Raw genomic sequence first — 23,613 nt, forward strand, 5'->3', positions numbered from 1 at the left:
AATAGCAAATGTAGGAGGTGATGCGCAGAACATAAAGAATTCGCCTTTTTCTGCTCCGGTCAATGATGTTGGGAATACCCAAAAGCGTATGCTAGCTCACATCTCTATCGGTACACTGATTCGTTACCTCTTGACGACAGCATCTCTAGAGACTTTTTTATCTAATAACCACCAGGGCATCACAAATACACGATGCGAATGACTCATGCAGGAGTACAACCTGGCTTATGCCTCATGGCAGGTCAAAAGTCGCAAGATAGTTTGGATGCAAAACAGAAGCTCCAATCAATTATGTCATGGTTGCTGGAGCTAAACCCTTAAAAAAGTAATGAATGTGCCCTTCATTGTTCAAGTTTCAGGCATATGCTCTGAAATCTGTATAAACTAAAAAAATTCCCTGTAAATTAAGCAAACGCAACATAATATACAACTGACCAGCCTCGGGGTACAAACTACGAAAGCACTAGAAAATGAGTTAGGCCTGTAACAGGAAAAGAAAATTGTGGCATTGAGATTTTCTGGACTCAACTCTTCATCTACTGGACTTTGGGTTGTCACTAACACTATTGGAGGAACTATCTGGAAAAGCCTGAGATGAGGAAAGCTTGCTCGACGAGCTCCCATCAGTAAAATACTTATCTCCTTCCTCTGGGTCTGCTTGCCCTTCTTTTCTCCGGACGTCAAGTCCTGCATAATATATACTGTTATGCATATTGTGCCAATTTACAGAGTAGATCTAGCTCTGGTTCAGAATAAAAAAAAAAAACCTGATGTGATGATGTTCCAGGCATCTTAAGTTCAAGGTCTGTTGCCACGTTATTTGAATCTTCGTCTTGCTCTGCAATGCTGCCCTTTGATGATCTGAAGACCTGCTTTTGGAGTCTTTTTTTTTTTTTATTTGACACGTGAGAAGTGGAAGCATATTGGGTTGACTGCTGTTCAAATGTGGGATTGGCAGGCATTGAATTTGGGATAAAGGTAGAACACGGAGCAGGAATAGCACTTGCATTCTGATTTCCAAAGAAAGGGAAAGGCTGAAGTTGTGAGAGCATGGGTATTGGACCTGGAGTGACGGGTATTGGAACTGGATATGAGTAGGCTAGACCCATGACGACGGATCGATCCATGGCAGCCCAAGGGTACATAACCCTCGTCCTTTGCTGGTACTGGACATTAAGATTTTCAACTTCAGATTTTAAAGATGATTTCTCTTCTCTGAGCTCATTCTTCTCCTGCATCAGCTGGTTGTAATGCAAAGTTACTATGAGCATCAAGGCAAACAATGGACATTAGAACCTCAGGATACTGGATGAAGATAAAATCACCTCACGAGATTCTTCAATAAGAGCTGCACATTCAGCTTTCAATTTGTTAACTTCTGTAGTTAAATCCTTCAGCACCTGGATTTTGTTTGTAAGAATGGTTGCCTTGTCATTCTTAGGTCAATCAGGATCTGTAGTTCATATAGGAAAGGCAAAAGCAGTTGTTCAAAAGTCTAGCATGAACAAAAGGCAGCTCTAATTACAGAGAAACGGCACATGCTAAATAATATAACCACAGCATTTATGTCCCTGCAGTAGCAAACCAATGCAATGATTTTGTATAATGCCTCCTTCCCAAATACCCTTTTGATGAGACTTCGATTTTGTTTCTCCATGGTTCATCTGGATCAGATTAAGAAGCCATGGGTGGAACATCTTTTAGCCTCTGAGATAAGAAAGTTTGTCTTTGAACATCTTCTGGCTAAGCGCGTTCAGCATCGTTCTCAACTACTGGCTTGAAGCCATTTTCCAGTCCATGACCGTTTTCATCATGGCCTTGAATTCATCATAACTGATTCAACCGTCCTGGAATACATCCATCACAGAATGAGCACTCTATTTCGTATATAAACAAGATATATACAGATTCCAAATTGTAGGTTCTTCTGGTTATGTATTACCTTATCTAGATCAGCATCGAAAATGATGTCTTCAATAAATTTTTCGTTGTTCGGACCAAGATTGTCATCTATCAAAGCTTCTTTCAACTCATCGAATTCAATATATCCGCTTCAATTCTTGTCAAAGAATTCAAAAGCTCGAGTAAGGTGGTTCTGTATCCAACCGACCTAATTAAGCAACACCATTAAATTTTGGGACTTGTATTGTTGAAAACTTGCTCACTCCTTTTTCTTTTTGGGTACTGTTTCACCATTGTAATGATAATCTATAAGACATTATCTCAAACTCAAGACAGTTGCAAGTAATTCTCGGCAACATCATTTATTGCTGTAGTTGTAGTATTCAATAGATACTATGTGATGTTGCAATTGTATCGCTGCACATTTAATAAGCCACATCAATTAAGACTAAAACAATATTAAAATAAACCACATAGACAACTACCTCAAATTTTCAACAAGTAAAAAGTTTGTGCCAGGCTAATGAAAAAAATATTGAAAATTGAGTCACCTTTAGTGCATTTTACCCTAGGCTTAAAAATGCGAAAGTCTGAATAAAGAAGCAGTTGGAAGAAAATGTGTCTTACAAAGAGGCAAAGGACAAAAAAATTGATGAGATTACACACATTTTAAAGGAAAGATGTAACAAGTGAAAAGTGAGAGCCATTTGTTCATGTGCTTGACGAAAAGTTCACAAACAATTCGACTAATTCCCTTTACGGCAAAACCAAAAAAGAGAATGAGAAAACAAGAAAAATGGACACTAAAGTCAGATACAAAGCATGAGCAGTGGAGCAGAAAACGCTTATCAATAAAAGAAATGCAACCATTTAATTCAATTCCAGGGTGTTCATGAATCTAGATACACCCACCAACTATTCCAAGAGATCTCAAGTAATATCAGCTTCCCCATGTGTTCAGTTCATTGAAAGAGTCACATTAGTTCAGTGTCTACTCTTCCTATAATTTTTCTTGACAAACAGCATCTAAGATTAACTAGCTTTCAACAAAGAGAAATGCCGTGACTCCCAACTTGTCCAACTTCAACAAGATCAAAATTTTCAGCAAAACCCACTTTCTTGCTCGTTTCCCACCAACGCTCATAGCTCATGCGAACCCGCTTTCATTCAAAAATCATACCGTTCGCCATATACGGGACCTGGGGTCGACCAATCCCGCGTTAATCTCTCGCAATTCAAGTGAAACCTCACTGCCCGATTCCTTTCTTTTACTTGTAACATCCCCACCACTTCCTGAAACCAAACGACAAGGGAAAAAACGAAAGCAGAGAAGGGATGACGACATACTGAGAGAGGACAAAGGAGGCGGTTCGGTGTTGGGGTGATTATTGTGGGCACATTTCTTCTCGCCTGGAAGTCTGCAATGACGGAACAGGCGATTGCCCCCCCGGAAAATCTTGAAACCCCCTAGACACAAGCGATTCAACAGCTTGGTGGAGCGAAGCAGCGAGATTACGCCGGGCTTCGACTTGATGGGTCGGCCTAAGATCATGTATCCAGAAGTGGGCTCATCTTCGAATTTGCCAAGAATGGAAAAACCGGACAAGGGTAGAGAGAGAGATAGTCGCAGTTTCACTTCTCGCGTTGCTGCGCTTAGAATCAGAAGCAATAAACCAGCGAACTTCTGATCGCAGATTTAGGTCAAGCTTTCTCCCCAAAACAAAGATGCGAACATAAAACCTCGGGAAATAAAATCGAACCTGACTCGCAGATTTAGGGCTTCTCGAGCGACTGCTTCGAGCAGGGCGGAGCGATTGCTTCTCGGTTGCAAGTCGGGGGACGGAGAGAGGCGAGCGAAATCAGCCGTCGGGAGAGAGCGCGATTTAGGAAGAAGTGCGCCGAGAGAATGGAGCCTTGAGAAGAGGCCGTCGAGTGGAGAGAGAAAGGCCTTCGTCGGGAGGGAGCGACGGTCGTCGGAGGAATCGCTAGATCGGAAGGAGTCGGAGGAGGAAGAGAGAGCAAAGAGGAGAGAGAATGCCCTTTTCACTTTTTTCAATGCCCGCGCGTTGATTTAATTTGGAACGACGTCGGAGAGAAGAGGGAGCCGAGGGAGCCGACGTGGACTGACACATGGACAGGTGTCACGCAATGAAAGTTCAGAGCACGGATTGCGTGGCACTGTTAGGGTACCCAATATTTTCTCGTAAGATATGTGGAAAATCTCTGGTTGGAACCAATGCCAAGGGCAAATTAAAGTGCATTTACTAATTATTCTAATCTCAAAAATAATTTTTATTTAGAAATGACTTTTCATGATTTTGTTCCCTAGATAAATTTAGGAGCATTTGAAAGTGTTTATAGAATAAATGTATTTAGTATGACTTTCAAAATTTTTATGATTTTGAATTTTTTAAAATTTTTAATAATTTTATTATATTTTCTCTTCTTTCTTCTTTTTTTTTTTCCTTTTTTTTTGTCTTCCTCTAGTCAAACGCTAGCCTCGGGGTAGCGTCGGCCCCAATTAGGGCCGAGTCTCACAGTGGCTAAGCGAGGTCGCCGGCCCTCCTCAAAAAAGAAAAATAAGAAAAAGAGAAAAAAAATACTTGATTCTAAAATTATTATCTAGAACAAATAAATAATTTTTTTTACTTCTTATTTTGTTTAAAATTTATTTTCGGGAATAAAAATATTATCAAATAAATTTCTATTTTTTATTTCGAAAAATAGAAATAGATGTTATTTAGCATATTCATTAGCCCAAGGCTTTAGGTGCGTTTGGTTCAAAGATTTGCAATGGGCTTTGAGTCCAATACAAATGCCGAAAGCCCAAAGCTATTTTGGGAAAATGCGGTTGTGTTTGGTAAAAAAATTTTGCAAATGGACTTTGAGTTGAATGTGTGTTTGGTAAAAAAAACTTTTGCAAGGGGCTTTGATGGGTATTATTTTTCTTTTCTTTTGAAAATTCATCTAAACCCTTCGTCGGACCGGAAGGGCCGGGCCGCCAACGAGCGATCCGGCGCCGTCTGGCCGAGGTCGCGTGACCCGGTACCGAGGGCCGCCGGAGGTCGCCCGACCTCGGGCGACCTAGGCAATTGCCGCCTAGGTCTCGCAGCCGCCGGCGGCCTCCCGTCGTGAGACCTGGGCGAGGGCCGCCCGCGCCGCGAGACCAGCGGCGGTCGCCCGGGTCGCCCGAGGTCGGGCGCCTCCGACGGCCCGCCTGGTCGTGCGACCTCGCCGGAGGTCGCCCGACCTCTGGGACCTCGCCCGACAACCGCCGGCACTAGATTTGGCTCGCTGGCGGCCGCCCGCCTTCGCCGGTCCGGCGAAGGGTCAGCCCTTTACATTTAAAAATAAATAAATACAAGAGTAATAATGAAAATATGAAAATTAATGAGGGTGGTTTAGGAAGAAAAAAAATGTTTTCAGCATTTGGTAGAATACTGAAAGCCTGTATTTGGTCCCTACTAGCCTTAGGCTTTCAGCATTTTCAAGGACTCCACTTTTATTTGAAAGCTCATTGAGAAGGTTGAAACACCCTTATTTTGGTTGAAGCCACTTTGGGAAATTTGAATGGGGCTTTCTAAACGTCCATCCAAACGCACCCTTAGAGGGTGGGTGTAGCTTTCACCGCGCCCTCATTAGCCCAAGTGCCCGTTGCTGATTTCACATCCCGATTTGCCCGCCGTCTTTGATGGGCTAGAAATGGCGGGTGGACGGAAGGACCTCAAATCCTTAATTCTTCGCTCTAATGAATCCTCCCTTTGATGGGACCCACCCGCCCCCGCCCATTAAGCGCATCGCTTTCTTCCCACCTCTCTCCCCTCTCGAATGGCTCCCATTACAGGAGAGAGAGGAACACTCCTCTCGAATGGCTCCCCTTTGATGGGACCCACCCGCCCCCGCCCATTACAGGAGAGAGAATGGCTCCCATCAGAGGAGAGAGGAGGAAATTAAATATTTGAAGGCAGTCCTGTCTTTCTTTCAGGTCAGTCTTTCTAGGTGGGAGATAGTATGCAGCCTCCTCCATAAATAGGTGGCAAGACCTCTCCTCTTGACACCTCCTTCATTTTTTTTTCTCGCTTTGGAGTCCCAAAAGTGAAGAAATACTCAACGCAACGCGAAAATTCCAAATGACGACCCTTCAAGCCACTCCGCCCTCTGCGAATGACGATCCAGCGCCCCCTTCACCAGTGCCGCCGCCCCGCAACAAGTACAAGCCAATCATCAGCCACTGTCTCGTATATGCCGTACCCACTTTTCTCGCCTTCCTCATGGTCATCTTTCTGGCAATACCCGCTTTAATGCCGCCAGAGTTCAGGCTCGACCCGGGCTCTTCACTTTCGTCTCTCGATATCTCCACCTCCCATGTCACCACCCAGTGGAACATTGCTCTCTTCGTCAAGAACCCCAGTAAGCTTATCGCCGTCAAATACACCCACATGAAGCTCCTCTTGAGCTTTGGAGCCGAACTCACTCTCTCCCGTCCATCCCGCATTCCGGCCTTCACTCAGGGGCCCTGCAACTTGACAACAGTGCGAGCTGAGGCCCTGTCGACGCTGTTGATCGTCAATGACTTGGGCATTAAGGGACTGGTCCGCTCGTTGAAGGACGGGGTGGTGACCATCAACGTGGTTGGGAAAGCCAAGCGGAGGCTGCACTTGGGTCTGTGGCTGTGGGTGCCTGTGTTTGACGTGTACTTCTCATGCATGGACGTCACCTTTACGGCTCCGAACAACAGCGAGGACGGCAGTGATTGGATGATCCTCGGTGGCACCTTACAATGCGAGCCCGACATCTTCACTGTACTCTGGTAAGAAAAATCATGGAAAAATTACACTGCAAGACCCAAATTCTTGTAAGAAATGCAATTAGGTCCTAAACTTTTCACTTAATTTAGGACTCAATTGCACCTTTGGTAAAGTTTTAGGACTCCATGTCATTATTTAGGCCATGTGGTGTAGTTTTCCTGGAAAATTACGACTTACTGTTACCGGTTAGTTTTGATGAAGAATGACATGGATTTGCTGTGGTGCTGATGTATTTGGCTCATTCTTTGAGAACATGTTTTGCTTTCACGTGCTCGAAGTAGTCTAAGACATATAACCTGTGATACCATGTGTCATGTTATTGTCTATCTAGCATGCTTATCTTTCCCTCTGCCATACACACGTCTCATGAAATAACGCATTTTTTCCTTTGACATTGCAGAGGATGGAGGGGTCATATGGTAGATCGACAAGCAGATGCAGTATAGCGTGGCTTTATTATATAATTTTTCTTTGTTTCTCTCTAGTTTGTGCTCTTGTCACTTTCGTGAGTCTGATCGTATGTACATGATGCATGTAACTCTTGCTTAAAAGCTTGCTCAGCTGTGATCTTCTGATATTACTTTCGATTCTTTGATTTGGCGGACATCAATGGCCGGATCTGAGTGACTCTGTGTTGATGAACATGTGAAGGCTTTGAGGTTATCCGATTTTCTCGTGCATAATGATTCATCTGGAAGAGACATGTTATATGTACGGAGAAAAAATTAGGTAGCGTCGCTCGCCGGCCCGCCTTCTGCAACCCCCTCTCTCTCCTTCGTTTATCTTTCTTCTTCCCCATTTTTGTCTCTTTTTTTCACTTTTTTATCTTTTCTTTCCTTTTAGCCAGCCACACGTGAGGGCCGGCGAGGGTGTCCCTGTGGCTGGCGAGTGTCACTTTCGTCGGATACTGCAAGGGCTTGACCCTCGTGGCTAGGGCCGAGGGGCGCCCTTGCCGGATCTAGCGAGGCTTTGGGAGGCAACGACACTGGTGAGGTGTTGCGGCCTTTGCCCATCATACGCGAGGGTCGGCCTTGCCGGATCTAGCTCAACCCTCACGGCCAAGGCAAGGGTTGTTCTCCCCGGATCTGGTGAAGTTTCGGGAGGCGACGAAATCGGAGCCGTGAGGGACCTCCAGGATGCAGGGGTTGAGGGAGGGCTTGGGGTCACGAACGATGAGGGGCTTGGGCTTGTTCTTGGACAAGGTTGGAGGTGGCGGCGGTGGCGGTGTGGTTTGTCGTGCGAAAGAGAGGGCAAGACAGAGCCAGTTGAGAGAGAGATTAAGGGAACACATGGCATTGTTAATCGCGGTTTTGTCGCACGGTAGAGGCAATGGGCGAGGCGGATGCGACGTCAACTTCATATGAGACGCCAAAATGTAATTTGTACGCGTGTTTACACTTTTCAAAAGCCAAAAGACTCATTGTTCTTTAATTTTCGTGCCAGAATTTAAAATATTTTTCAAACTTTGAAAATGAATGAAAGAATTACTTCTGGCGTTAATGTTTAGATATTTTAAAAAGTTTAAGTTTTCCGGAATGATCAAGGATCTAAAAGAACAAAAAATAAATGTAAGTTGTTAGAGACACCTTAGCGGTCTAGCATGCCAAAACCCAAAATGGATCTATGACGAAGCATCAATTAAAATAAAATATGTGGGAAAGTAATTTTTTTTTTTTGTTGCGGAAACAAGCCATCGAATAATAAAATAAATAAAATATTAAAATATATTGGATATTAAATTTACGTGATTCGTCCACGGGAAAAATAACGAAAAATATCATTATAGATCAAGTGATATACTCGAGTTACTCAAATAGTTTTAGTGTTTATCAATTCCAATTATACTCAGTATTTCACATAGTAATTAGCCCCACAATTTCTTACAAGATAATCTATCACTCTTATATAATTTTATAAAGAAGTCAAACAAAATCTTAAAAAGGATTTTCTATTAGAAAAGAAAAAGAACAAGATTTTCTATTGGCTATTAAGGAATCAAACAAGGAAGTTTTCCTCGGCATACCAGAAACGGTGCAACCACACGTTTCCGAGAGAGAGAGAGAGAGAGAGAGAACAGCCCGTAATTCAGTAAATAATCTTTGACCGAATTACAGTGGAAGTCAAATTTTGCTTTTAGGCGTTTGATATCCATCACCACGTGTGACGTGTACATTCACATCGGCTAAAATTGTACCTCGATGGACAATGTCAAGTGGCGAAAGCAATGACACGGCAAAATCATGTCTTTCCCTAGGTTTTTGAAGAATGATCTTGCTCCACTTTTCCAAGTGCCCTCCTCCACCCCTAACCCCCCGCAAAAAATAAAAGAGAGAGAGAAAGAGGGCCTGTTTATTTTATGTTCTTTTTTTTTGTTTATAAACAAAATTTCTATTTTTTATTAAGGGAAACAAAAAAAAAACGTAAACGTGTTTATTTGCGTTTTTGTTCAAAATCTATTTTTGTTTTTGTTTTTAGGAACACATTTGGAACAGAAACAAACAACAAGAAAAATATGTTTTTTGTTTTCGGAATAATTTTTAAGAACAAATTTTATCTCTCATTTCATTTCTTTTCTTTTTTTTTCTTCTTCTTTTTTCTTTGGCTGGTCGCTGGCCTCGGCCATGGTCGGCGACTAGCCGTCGAGGGCCGGTGACCTCATCGGAGTGTCGCCGGCCCCTAGCGAGGCTTGGCCTCGACTTAGCTGGGTGAGCTCGAGCTCACCCGGATCCGGTGAGGCCGAGCTCGCCTAGCCTTGCCCCACGCCCAACCTCGCCCGCGCCGCCGAGCCTCACCGGGCCTCACCGGTCACTAGGGCGAGCTCGGCCTTGCCGGATCCGAGCAAACCTGAGCTCGCCTAGCCAAGTTGAGGTCGAGCCTCGCCGTGGCCGGGCGAGCCGGGCTCGTCGGTTGGTCGCCGGCCATAGGCCGAGGCCGACGACCGGCCAAAAGAAGGAAAAAAAAGAAAAAGAAAAAAGAAAGAAAAAAATAGAATTAAAATATTAAAAAATTAAAAGAAATAAAAAAAGAATATAAATTTACCAAATGTGTTTTGTTTTTTTTTTTTTATTTATTCCCGGAATAAGTTTACCAAACGCGTTTTTTGGTCACAAATTATTTCCCGGAACATAAATAGTTTTTTCTATTTCTGTTTCCCAACAGAAATAGTTTTTTCTATTTTGTTTCCTTAACAATTTTTGAATAGAAATACAAACAAACGCAACCAAAATAGTCAACTTAATGAATAATGAAAATTCTAGGTAAAAAAATCTTATTAAAAACTTGTTAAGAGAATGCATTCGCTAGGCTGTTCTTTTTCTTGTTTTTACATATAGCCACTTGAGGCCTGGCGACACCACCCACCTGGTGGCGCCGCTGCTGGTGGTGAGCTTCTCCCCCTAACACAAGGGGGAGGAGTTCGATTTCCGGGCGTCGCAGAGTGACTTATCCGGTGGCACGTGTGTCGTGGCTAGCATGTGTTGCCCCCAGAATTTACCCCCCATTACCTCGAGCCTTTCGGGCTATCCGTGTTGATATGGTGCGCGGGTTTCTTGGGCCACAAAAAAAAAAAACTCGAGGCCTGGCGACAATAAGATTAAAATGTATGAGTTTTAAAAATAAATTAACAATCGTGACAATATTCTCAAAAAGGCAATAACGATTTATTGCTTGGAACTCCAATCATGTTGCAAATAAGCATATATTTATATAAAGGGTTAATACCCTAAAAAACCCCAAACTGGTACACCTATGACAAATTTACCCTAAACTATTTTTTTTATCGCCAAAAATCCAAAACTGGTACATATGTGACAGATCTACCCTCCGTTAGCTTCCGTTCGATTTTTCTGTTAATTTTGCTAACGTGATTGCTGACGTGGCAAGTCATATGAAAATTCATAAGTTTAATACCATTAAAAACCCAAAACTGATATATTTATGGCAAATTTACCCCAAGTTGATACATTTACGACAAATTTACTCTAATTAATTTTTTCGATCATAAAAAACCTAAATTGGTACACGTGCGGCACATTTACCATCTTTCAATTTTCCCAAATTTGACTGAGTTGTGATATCCAATCAATTTTATTTTTCGGATTACTTTAACATTGCCTCAATATCATTAAATCTTAATTTTTTTCTTTTATTGGAATCATTATTAGAAAATATTCAAAAACTACTAAATGTGCACTTCATTCTTGTGCTGAGAGGATGCCCATTAACTAAAAGATGGACAGATCGCTTATGCACATATACAAAAGAAGTGCACATATTGTGATTACTTCACTCGTTTTTTGTTTGTGACAAACTTGGTTTTATGTTTATATGTCTCAGCCCCACATGGTTTTCCTACCTTGAATCGTAAGTGTCAAAATTTTAACATGAAACTTGCATGTGAATGGTATAAATGACTCGTACATCACATACTCGTTGAAATGCCGGAACCAAAATCACTTATGTTTGTCGCTAATTTCAGGTGTGCTTTGAGTGTGATTCTTTTGTATATGTGCGCAAGCGATCTGTCCATCTTTTAGTTAATGGGCATCTTCTCGGCACAAGAATGAAGTGCACATCTGGTAGCCTTTGAATAGTTTTGTAATAATGATTTCAATAAAAAAAAATCAAGTATTAATGATATGAAGGCAATGTTAGAGTAATCCGGAAAATAAAATTGATTGGATATCACAATTCAGTCAAATTTGGGAAAATTGAAAGATGGTAAATGTGCCGCACGTGTACCAATTTAGGTTTTTTATGATTGAAAAAATTAATTTAGAGACCATCGCCCGCGGTGGAAGTGTTGGTTAGGGCTTGGTACCCCAAACGCAGGGGCAAGGGTTCGAACCTTCGTGGAAGCGATGCTTCAATGCATAACGCACGACTTACCGCGCTTGGGGGTCAGCGGTGGGGGCCCCCGGCGCTCCAGGGTTTACTCTCGCATAGCGGCGTTCGGAGGTTCCCCGGGTTAAAAAAAAAAAAATTAATTTAGAGTAAATTTGTCGTAAATATATCAATTTGGGGTAAATTTGTCATAAATATACAAATTTGAAGTTTTTAATGGTATTAAACTTATGATTTTCCACATGGCTTGCCACGTTAGCAACCACGTCAGCAAAATTAACGGAAAAATCGAATGGAAGCTAACGGAGGGTAGATCTGTCACATATGTACCAGTTTGGGGTTTTTGATGGTTAAAAAAATAGTTTGGGATAAATTTGTCACAGGTGTACCAATTTGGGGTTTTTTGAAGGTATTAACCCTTATATAAAAGTAGAAGAATAATTCCAAAAGTGTATCTTATGTGAGAGCATGTGACTAAAGTTGCCGAAAGAGTTTAACCGGAATTAACGCGGAATGTAACTCAGTGGGATGTATCCTCCTTCACAAAGTTTGTGGGGCCTGTCCATCGTCTGCCAACTCCCTCGTGTACTTACAAAAGAAACAACATCGATGCCCCAATTTTGCACCTTTATAACGTGCATGCTCCTCGAAAGAAGAAGAACAGCACCCGTCCCAATAATCCCCCAACGGCCAAAAAAAAAAAAAACCTCTAGACCATTCCATTTGTTGCGAATAACAATCCGGCATCACCACCGTCGCCTAATAGGTACAAGCTAATCATCGATCACTCTACGATACAGTATCAATGCGTGACTAGTCTTGTATAGTTAAGTGATCAGATATATAAGAATGATTTAGTCAAAATTGGCACCCATTATCACCAATTTCCACAAAGTTAGGGTGTGAATTGCAAAAATTGAAACATCAACGTGTAACTTCCTACGGTATTAAAGTTGCTTGGGGTGGGAGTGGGAGCTGTTCGTTCCCATTGTTTCCTTCACGTGACGGGGTGGAGCGATTAGGGGGCGGTGGGTGTCTTTCCCGTCGGATTCGCCTTTCATTGCCTCCAGCTGCGAACGTCCCAGGCGGGTCCCAGCTGTGCCCGCCTCCTCTCTTTTCCAACTGAGCGGGAATTACCCCGGCGTTGATCCTATCCTTTCCTTCTTTCTTTCTAGTTTTGATTTTCGATTGACTGATGATAATCTCGTTCATCTCTTTTTTGACTTTTCAAAATTATTTCTGTATTAAATTATAACGGTCTACTTCCCCGATTCCGTTCTCGAAATAATTGCTCATTCTTTCTGACACAGATCGAGGTTTAGACGATGAAATACAGAAGGAGTACAGAATTACGTTATAGCTACGGGAAGCGGGCGAAAGTTGCGGCATGGGTGTTCCCATCGTTTTCCTTCGGGTCTCCATCGATTCGCTCGACGTCACGTCATTGTTCGGCGGTGTCTATCCAGGGTGCTCCTGCTCCTCGCGTGCTATGTAGCAAACGCTACTTTTTAGGACCTCCAGCAATCACCAACTTCAGCGACAGTACCACCCCCGGCATTCCTCGCATTCCAGGGACACCAATGCGCCAATTTCACCCCTTATAAACTGCTGGCCTAAAAAGTATTGATGTAAGGACAGCGATTACACTGCTAAACCCAGATTGATGTAAGGACAGTGATTAAGTCCTAAACTTTTCATTCTATTCAATTAAGTTCTAAATTTTTATCGAAAGGTGCAATCAAATTATAAAATTATTCATTGTATAAATTGCAATTTTTTTATTATAAAATCTGTGATTTAATTGAATCAATTGAAAGATTTACAATTCAATTACCCTTTTGATAGAGGTTTAGGATTTGATTAAACAATTACAAACCGATTATATTATTTAGGACTTGTGGTGGCGCAATTTTCATGGAAAATTACAAGATACTGCTTAGTTTTGATGATGAAGGACATGGACTTGCTGTGGTGCTGCTGCTGATATAACCACGTTATTGTCTGTCTAGCGAGTTGATCTTTCCCCCTGCCACACAAACGTCTCGCGAAATAATACATTTTTCACTTTGAAATTGCAGAGGATGGAGGCCTCGTGTGGGAGTTCAAGAAGTAGATCCGCTGCGGTATGCTGCTGTGATATATCTTTGCTTTCTTCCTCTTTTGTGCTCTTTTGTGTTCTTTTGTACCCTCTCTGCTAGCGTGTTGTGCTGTTTAACAAGATTGGGACACTGTCGAAAGCTGGGAACGTCACCGCTTCGGCGGGTTTGATCATATAATTAAGTACATGATGATGCACGTAGCTCTTGCTTAAAGCTTGCTCAGCTGTGATCTTTTGATATTAATTTTGACTCTTTGAATTGGCTGACATCAACGGCTGGATTTGCACAAGTGGGGGTTTGTTATTAATGGATTCTCTCGGGCATGATAATTCTTTAGGGCAAACATGAAGTTAAATACGTTATATGTATGTGGGACTTGATTATTTCTCATTCATGTCTGCACAAGCATGGCTAGAGAAATCGATATTTTACATCGTTGATTAACTCTTATTATTTGGGATGTTGAGGCTTTTTGAAGCAACTAACTTGAAAATAAGCGGATGGGTATAACGATGAAAAGCACATAGGATTAGAGGGATCAAGAAGTTTTGTTGTTTCTTAAATTCATGGACCCAATTCAATTTTATTGGGATCTTATCTTCCCATATATTCCACCAAAAACGTTTTATAATATATAATAACTCATGTCGTGCCACATCCTTCTTCGGTTGCTCTGTTATGGTAATGACTGAACATTTTAATATCTAGTTACGGAAAAATCATTGACTGCACCCAAATCATATGGGTACAATGTAAACGCATGTCATTCTTGGGTCGTTTGGACTCCAAGTGCTGCGCTAACCGAACCGGGTGCGTGCAATAATTTCTTCCGGTTATAACCGGAGCCGCGTGCTTTTTAGAAAAGAAAATAATTAAGGTAAAACGATGCTGAATTTGCTTCGCGTTGATCGTACGTTCCTTGTCGTGAGAGAATAGCTTGTGCAGATTCTCTTCACTCGGCAAGCCTAACACCCCATGCAATTGTGCTTGATTGGAGATGTAATATGTGTATGATCCGATGTAGACATTTTTGTAATCCAAAATGATTTTTAAGAACAGCCTATATATTCTCCAAATCGTTATGTAAGATTTCACATAGTCATTATTGAATGATATGCTAGAAGATGTGATAATGGTCTACCGATTATTTTTTTGGAGTCATCAGGCATATAACTAAACAACATTTGCCTAAACAACATTCACCTTTCAAGTCAGAATATATATGTATATATACACACACACACACACACACATATATATATGCATGCATACGTTAACGTAATTAGTGATGTGGCTACTAATTCTAGGGATGAGCATCGGTCCAGGGTCAACCCTGGACCGACCCTTGATCGGCCCAACCCTGCCGGTCCTAGTCCGGTTCCCAGGGAGATTGGGTCGGTCCTTGGTCTTAGAATTCTTAGACCAACACTGTGCGGGTTGGTCCTCAGTCCTGAGAGTTCCGGATTGGTCCAATCCGAACCAACCCTGACTATATATATATATATAGAAAATCTTAAAATAAACGATGTCAATAACATTAAATAGCCCTTTAGTGAGAAGTTCAAGTAATTTTACATTGTTCTTTAATAAGTTAGGTTTTTAATATCTTTTATGACGTCAATAGTCATAATTTACGAATAAGGAAAATGTTTTTGTAAGGAGTTCTCACGGTGTCCAAAAAAGCACCTTATGGCATCCTTATCTAGTATTCGTTCTCTTATGTCTTATTTGTCCTTTTAGTCTTCAATTTGCCAAAATCGAAAGATCGCCGCTCGACACTTGCCTCACTCTCTTTGGGTCAATCGTGCCGCTCGCCGCTTGATGCTCGCTTGGTTTGTTGCTCCCCGCTCGACATTTGATGCTCATTCTGTTCGACGCTCACCCCACTTGACCCTTATCACTTGCCTTCCTTAGCTGACCTTGCTCATCATCGAACTTATTGGGTCGGTATGGTTCTCGGTTGCCCTTTCAAGGAGTAAAAAAAATGAAATAAAAAATTATTGGTTGGTCTTGGGTTGACCTTGAAACCGGACCAAATCCATTAAGTCAGTTCGGTCCTCAATCGCTTTTTAAGAAGTACAAAAATGAAATAAAAATTATCGGTTGGTCCTGAATTGACTACGGAACCAGACCGAACCCATTGGGTCGGTCCGATCCTTGGTCCCAAGCTCAATAGGGGTCAGTCCTCGGTCCCAAAAATTGAGGACCAACACTGTGCGGGTTGGTCCTAGGGTTAGGGGTGGACCGGCCTAACCCGGACCATGCTCACCTCTAACTAATTCTAGCTTATCTTTTTTTTTTTGTCTCATAAAATAGTACCAACTTTAATTTAGGTATCAATTTAGTCGGTAATCAAATCCAACTCTCATCAATTTTCCGTTTGGTGATACCCTTTAACGAATTGGTGTGTCATTCCACTTGTAACCTGACAACCCCCGAATGCTGTTGTTTGGAGCCACTGTTGGAATATGGATATTTTCAAATCAAGCAAGAGGAGGAACGTGAGCATTCAAGTTTGTATTTTGGCAACAAAAATTGAAATGGACTAAAGAAATGACTTACCAAGGGCAAAAATGGTACAAATGAGCAATTCGCTGGATCCGAGCATGTCCAAAACTTGAGAAAAATTGAAGCTTGAACTCGTGATCGGCTTTGTCCAAAAATAGGGGAAACTCTCGAATTATATGTGATCCTTCCACATCAGCTTAACCGTGAACCACCAGTACACATTGAGTGATGCGTCGCACAACATCCTTGGATAGAAACTCGACAGGGGCTAGATTTGGATGCCAACTGGAAGTTTGTGTTTCTTTCACGAGACCAAAAAAAAAAAAAGAAGAAGAAGAAGAAAGTTTAGACGAGAATTTAGATCTGAGTTAAAATTGGTACTTTTTTTAGGAAATTAGGCTTAATAGTATCCATTTGAGGTGAAAAGTGTTATTATTATTATTATTATTATTATTATTATTATTATTATTATTATTATTACAAAAACAGAAACGAAGAAAAATATAAGGTCTAAATATCTCAACTAAGGCATGAGTTCTTGGATTGGGAAAAATCACGAGATGTCCTAAGATTATAATACCATAAACTTACTCCATTGAAAAATGTGGGGGTGATGATCAACCTGGATAGACTAAAGCAGGCAGAGAAATGTTGATATGCGAGGAAACATAGTTTCGTCGTAGGGATAGACCTCGTTAATACATTTGGGTCTTCGTTCGGGGATTGTGTGAGGATCATCATCATCCCTTGTCCTCATTCCCTTGTCCTCATTCGGGGATTGCGAGTCAACCTTGTCCCTGAGGATCATTCATCCCTTGTCCTCGTTGGGGATTGTGAGTGAACCTTGTCCCTAAGGATCATCATCATGCCTTGTCCTCACTCGGAGATTGTGAGTCAGCCATCCCTTGTCCTCATTCGGGGACTATGAGTCAACCTTGTCCCTTGTCCTCGTTCGGGGACTTACAATCCCCAAATGAGGATGAGGACCCAATGACCTGATTTGACACTCCCGGCGGTGTCGATTTTACCTTTTTAAATGTCCCGGGGTGTCAAGGAAGCAACACTCTTACGTGATTCCTCCTTCAAATTCATGTGTCCCAATACAACTTCACCCAGAAATACTTCTAGAAAAACAAATACACAACACAAAAATTCCAAATGAAAGCCTCCCACCCCGTCCTGCCCCGTGCTATCACTGATCTGGCGTCACCATCACCAGGGCCGCCACAGTCCAACTGGTGCAAGCTCGTCATCGACTGCTGTATTGTGTTTGCCATACCTACTATTCTCAGCCTCCTCATGGTCATCTTCCTGGCCATACCTGCCCCAATGCCCCTGGACTTCTGGCTGGACCTGGGCTCTTCCCTTTCGTCCCTCAATATCTCCACCATCCACATCACCGCCTGATGGAACATGGCTCTCTCCATCAAGAACCCCAGTAAGCTCATAGCCGTCAAGTACCGTCCTTGAAGCTCCTCTTGGGTTTCAATGGCCAACTCAATTAAATTTGGGACTTAATTGAAACAATTTAAAGATTTATGATTCAATTGCTCTTTTAGTAGAGGTTTAGGACTTGATTAAACAATTAAAAGATTTATAATTCAATTACATTATTGACAACTTGTGGGTCAATTTTCCTGAAAAATTACAAGATACTGCTTAGTTTTGATGAAGAATGACATAAATATGCTGTAGTGCGGCTGCTGATATAACCTGTGGTATCTAGCGAGTTGATCTCTCCCTCTGCCACACACTTCTCACGAAATAATAAAATTTTCACTTGAAATTGCAGAGGATGGAGGCCTCGTGAGGGAGTTCGACAAGATAGGGACTTTGCCTGAAGCGGAGAACGTCCTCACTTCGGCCCGTTTGTTCTTGTTAAAAGCTTGCTCTGCTGTGATCTTTTGATGTTACTTTCGACTCTTGGAATTTGCTGGGATTAACGGCTGGATTGAGTGACTCTTTGAAAGTGGGCATATGATGTTGTTGGATTTTCTCATGCACGACAATTCATTAGGGCAAACATGAAGTTAGATACGTTATATGTATGTGATTTGATTATTTCTCAATCCAATCTGTACAAGCATAGTTGGAGAAATCGATATATTACACCATTGATTAACTCTTATTATTTGGGACATGAGGCTTTTTGAAGCGACTAACTTAAAAATTTTAATATTCAATATTCATAATTTTAAGTATAAGGGGATGAACATCCGATGAAAAGCACATAGGATTAGAGGGATCAAGAATTTTCATTTCTTAGATTGATGGACCAATTCAATTTGATGGGACCTTTCGTTCACATTTTTTTTTTCCACCAAAAGCGTTTTATAATATATAATAATTCATGTCATGCCACATCCTTCTTCGGTTCCTTTGTTACGGTAACAATCAAACTTTCTAATATCTGGTTATAGGAAAATTATTGACCGCATCCGAATCATATAGGTCCAATGCATGCCATTCTTGGGTTGTGTGGACTCCGTGTGCTGTGCTAACCAAACCAGCTGCACGCAATAATTTATTTCGGTTATAACCAGAGCCATATGCTTTTTAGAAAAGAAAACAACTAGTGTAAAAAATAATGTCGAACTTGCTTCACATTGAGTGCACATTCCCTTGTGGCGAGAGAATCATATTTCTTCGTGCAATCCTCCTCCCTATTCGCATCATGCCTGATCGAAAATTATTGTGGTGTTTCTATCGTTATCAAGGTGTTGCGCAGAAAATAAGACGGATACAAAATGTGCACTTTGTACTCGAATTTTAAGGATTAGGCATTACCAAGATGTCTTCGAGCTCTCGAAGAAATTTCTTTCTTGACCAGCTATCATGTCGTGTGGGTTCCAACCGGTCCCATAGTTCATTAAAATTTGGGTTTGCTATATGCATCAGATCTGGATAGCCGGACCAAGTACTAGGGGGTGGACTCGCAGAGGGTGCTCTCTATCATTAAGTTACCTTCTTTTAGAGACTTGATTGGCTTTTACATCGGGAAGGAGAATTTCCTTTAGTTGATTGCTGTGGTGAATGATCGAATTTACATTTTCATCTTTGCCCCAGGAGCCGACTGTAGTTCTAAACTGAACATGAATTGATATCTTTTGCGGGATACTTTGTTAAAGGGTGACCACCGTCAAGTCTATGCTTATTATTTTGGCTCGCAGTTGCCTTGACCTCCTACTAATGCCACTGCTTCATCTGTATTTACTCAGTCATGCTCAAGCAATCTGCCTTTTTGGTAATTTCATTGTTCTTTGTCGCAGTCTTTGCTGTGCAATCCCAATCCAAACTCTCCTACAAACTCAGAAGCCACTCGAATGTTCAGTGAGAACAAGCGTGAATACAACCGGAGAGTAAGGGAGATTGTGGAGCAGAGCTGGACTACTGATTAATTCCCATCCAGGGGGGACCAGTAGAGTAGGTCGAGTTTTAAGGATTTCATCTGCTGATTGTAATCCACAATCCAAACAAGGCCTGTGTAACCTGTATTCTGTAGTAAACCGCCACGCTTGAATGCTTGTTAAGTCATTGTTTGAAAATCATTTATGGCGTTGCCTTCGTCTTCCCAAGCTCGGGCAGACTTTTAACTTTGTAAAAGGTAGAGTTGAACTATCAGCAAACGATTGGCGTAAAACTTAATGTAATATGGGCTTGTTTGATCGCGGACGTGTTCAAAGTAATATTTGGTAATATTGCTTAGGTTAAGAAAAGGATGATTCTCCGGTCGAAGCATCAGTAAGCCTCCTTCTCTGGCTTGTAAGTCGTAACTTCCATGCAGTGGCCTTAGAGGTAGGCCAAATTCAGTGTTGACTCTAGGTGAGTGAGCTTGTAGATTGAGTCTGCTTAGTGCTTAGCTATGTTTGGATCAGCTTACTTCTGAACTGATCTTGATGCATCAGGAATATATATTCACCTAATGCAAACTTTGCTTGTCGGACGAAAAGAAGAGATTTAGGAGGACGTTCTTATGCTCCTGTACTAGGAACCAATTTCAGAAACCATGCGATGGGCTGGGGTTATGGCATTGTTTAGGAGGGTGGTGAGAATTATCAATAAGATCGAGCAATACTAGCGCGATTGAGGATTAATTGTCTTATGCGAGTCTCGAGCTTCACTGTTTCTGAAGGAGTCATCAGAATTAATTCCCGCTAGTTCTCTAATCTTAGTCGTGGCTTTGGTTTTAGACTCATTGGTCGATTCTGCCACTGGGTGTTACAGCCTGAATTTTCAGAATTTGTTTTCAATTACATAAATCGGGCATTTCGTCGATGTGCCGATAGTGGCCCGTACGAATTTCCGCTAATTTTTCAGAGATTCCGAGATTTTTGCGGAAAATCGTTCGGACGTCGCGGAAACATTAGTGGAAATTTGAACAGGCCAAATTAAAGAAAATTCAGGTTGTCACACTAGGAATATTAGAGCGGATTCATTACCCCGTCGCTGAAGATGATAATCATCGAGATGTTTTTAGTTTCCTCTTCCGACTTCTGAGACCAGATTGAAGACACCTGCATAGGAAAGTATCAAAAAAGTCATAAATTTATGACATTGATACAAATTTAGTTATAAATATTTCAATTTTACTAATTTATTCATAAACTTATTCACATTGGTACCAATTCAGTCCATCTGCCCAATTTAGGCTGAAAATTGCCGACATGGACACCGATCAGCCAATCGATGTTGACGTAGATATTTTTAATAATATTCTAATAACTGTTTTGAATTTATTGAATTTTTTAAATAAACTTTGAATTTTCTTTCTTTTTTTCTTTTCTTTTCGCTAGTGGCCATCACCGACTATCGACACGGGCAAGGGTCGCCGCGCTGGGTGAGGACAAGTGCTAGCCATCTAGGCGAGGTCCCCTCGCCTAATCGGCAAGGATTGGCCTCCTTAATGTGAGACCGACCCTTGCCCAGGTTAGGGCAAGGCTCTCCAAGCCTCGCCGTCACCTAGTGGGGCTTGTCGAACCTTGCCCTTGCCTAGGTGTGGTATGGCAAGGCTGCCCTGGCCTAGGTGAGGGTCGGACATGCCGGATCGTCAAGGGGGCCTCACCTAACCACGCCTAGATGGCGGTGCTCACCCTCGCCTAGGCGCAACCGACCCTTGCCTGTGGCAAGTGGCAAGTGATGGCCATTGGTGAAAAGAAAAGTAATAGAAAAGTGAAGGAAAAAAAAAGAAGAAAAATAATTAAAATTCATTGAAAAAAATTCAATAAATTAAAAAAAACTATTAGAATATTATTAAAAAATGTTCACGTTAACATTGATCGGTCGACCGATGTCAACTTCAGTAATTTCAGCCTAAGTTGGCCAAATTGACTGAATTGGTATCAATATGAAAATGTTTATAACTAAAATAGTAAAATTGAAAGATTTATGATCGAATTGGTCAAATTAGCTAGATGCCCTTACTTGGCCGTGCTCACCCTCTCCAAGGTGGGGTTTGGCGAGGTTGACCCTCATTGGCCATGGCTATGGCTAGGGGTGAGTGGGTCCAGGGTGGGTAGGGTCTAGACTGGACCCCTGTTCCCTACCCCGTTATAACCGATTCTCATTTTTGGACCCTATTCCCTACTCTGTTTTCATTGGACCCTGTTCCCGGCCCACCCTGTTTTTCCGGTCCGGGAACAGGGTTGATCCTGTTTATATTGGAACCTGTTTTGCATAAAAATTAACCTTAGAAAAGCAAGTCTAGATGAGTTATTTGCGGAAACAAAAAGGCCGGACCAAGCACATCCTTCGACCAAACTCATTGGGAACATGTATAAAATTTGGACTCCCCTTGAAGAAAACAACCAAGTATATAATTTGACCATCTCGGTGAGATGATCTCGCATCCCCATATCCCACAAAATACATCGAGTTTCTCATATTCCAATAATATACAAGCTAGCAATTTAGCCAATTAACTAGTTGTAATACAATTTTTGGCTAATCACATATCAACCTTGTCCTTCATGTGCTCGATCTTCTTCTCCTTCTTCGGCCTTGCGTTCCACGTGGTACAAAATCTCTGACAAAAACCTAAAATTCATATATAAAGAAAAATCAACAAGAATCCATACTCTAGGATTTAATAAAGTCTATTTACTTACCACAAAATTGGAGTTTCGACAAAATGAAGTTTATTTTCCAATGATAATCTCCTTGGTAAGACAATCCAAATCTATAAAAAGAAAAAAAAAAAAAAGAGAGATTAAATAAGGCATGCACTTAATAGATAGTTATGCGAATGAATTACAAAAATACAAAGAAATATATATATAACTTACCCGCCTCAAATTGTTCCGCATTCTCGATACACTCTTCAACATTAATTGGCACGCGAACAGCTCTCAACCAATCTTGAGTACAAATTAAACCTTCTACCACTCTAGGAGTTAAAGAACTTCGAAAGCCATCAAGTACACGTCCCGATGTACTAAAAGTCGACTTTGAAGCAACGGTAGTCACGGGAATAGACAAAACATCTCGAGCCATCAAAGATACGATTTCATACTTTGACCCAGTAGTCTTCCACCACATCAAAAGATCAATATTAAGGATATCTTCACTTTCAGCTTCAAGATACCGATCAAGCTTAGATTTGTTTTCATCCAATACTTTTTTCTTCGCATGGAGAAAGTTTTTGTGCCAAGCATCGAATTCACAATCATTGTCATCAATATCAACATTAGAAGCACTACTACTGTTACTCACACTTGAATCACCAAATTTTCCTTTACTAGAGGAGCTAACAAAAGATCGCTCATAAGATTTATACAAATTCTCCAATGCGACCTTCACCTTATCATGCATCTCATCAATTTTTGCTTCATCACCATAGATTTGTTCAAAACATAACTTTACATAGTTCAACTTCTTTGTAGGATCCAATGCAACCGCAATCAATGCCATCATATTAACTTTATCCAAACTCACATAATACTTGTCAAACTTCTCTTTCATTTTTAAACCCATAACTTGAAACTTTGGGTCTAAAGAATTCGCCGCATTATTCAAATACTTGTACAACTTAGCTATCTCCTCAAAATAATGATTTGAAGTAACATATGAACTACCCGACATCCTTTTGGTTGCATCATAAAACCGTCTCAGAAATTTAGAAATAATGATGGCATTTTCCCAATCTTCATCTTCAGGAGGATCATTGTCAATTTCCCTTAAGAAATATAAATCTTCTTCTTCCATTCTTTTAAAAGCTTTCTTGAACTTTATGGCGGTGTCTAGCATCATATAAGTGGAGTTCCATCTAGTAGCAACATCAAGACAGATCGAACTATTGTATGCAATCCTCTCACTCTTAGTGCAACTTTTGAATGTCTTAGCTCTAGCCGGAGAACTCCTTACATACCTAACCATGTTTCGGATGCGTGCAATAGAATCACGCACCTCATTCAATCCGTCTCTTATTATCAAGTTAAGTATATGAGCAGTGCATCTCA

At 41.3% G+C, this 23,613-nt stretch overlaps 3 long non-coding RNA genes across 7 annotated transcripts; all 3 read right to left on the reverse strand.

The window, feature by feature from the left end:
• Positions 1-260: 260 nt before the first annotated feature.
• Positions 261-874, reverse strand: LOC120291117. The gene is made up of 2 exons (XR_005548961.1): positions 768-874; positions 261-687 (listed from the first exon to the last, which is right to left on the reverse strand). It is a non-coding gene; the product is annotated as an uncharacterized LOC120291117 (long non-coding RNA).
• A 22-nt stretch (positions 875-896) lies between these two features.
• On the reverse strand, positions 897-3,936 carry LOC104436037. Of its 5 annotated transcripts, XR_005548959.1 has the most exons (6): positions 3,663-3,936; positions 3,250-3,549; positions 1,943-2,319; positions 1,625-1,847; positions 1,326-1,453; positions 897-1,241 (listed from the first exon to the last, which is right to left on the reverse strand). It is a non-coding gene; the product is annotated as an uncharacterized LOC104436037 (long non-coding RNA). The 5 variants fall into 5 exon arrangements; XR_005548958.1 differs by having other exon boundaries at positions 1,326-1,847; positions 1,943-2,110; XR_005548957.1 differs by having other exon boundaries at positions 1,326-1,847; positions 1,943-2,184.
• Positions 3,937-22,080: 18,144 nt separating this feature from the next.
• Positions 22,081-22,535, reverse strand: LOC108959951. Its single transcript, XR_005549501.1, has 3 exons — positions 22,441-22,535; positions 22,264-22,334; positions 22,081-22,192 (listed from the first exon to the last, which is right to left on the reverse strand). It is a non-coding gene; the product is annotated as an uncharacterized LOC108959951 (long non-coding RNA).
• Positions 22,536-23,613: the final 1,078 nt, after the last annotated feature.

The sequence above is a fragment of the Eucalyptus grandis genome, chromosome 3, assembly GCF_016545825.1.
Source record: "Eucalyptus grandis isolate ANBG69807.140 chromosome 3, ASM1654582v1, whole genome shotgun sequence".
In the NCBI taxonomy this organism is placed as follows: domain Eukaryota; kingdom Viridiplantae; phylum Streptophyta; class Magnoliopsida; order Myrtales; family Myrtaceae; genus Eucalyptus; species Eucalyptus grandis.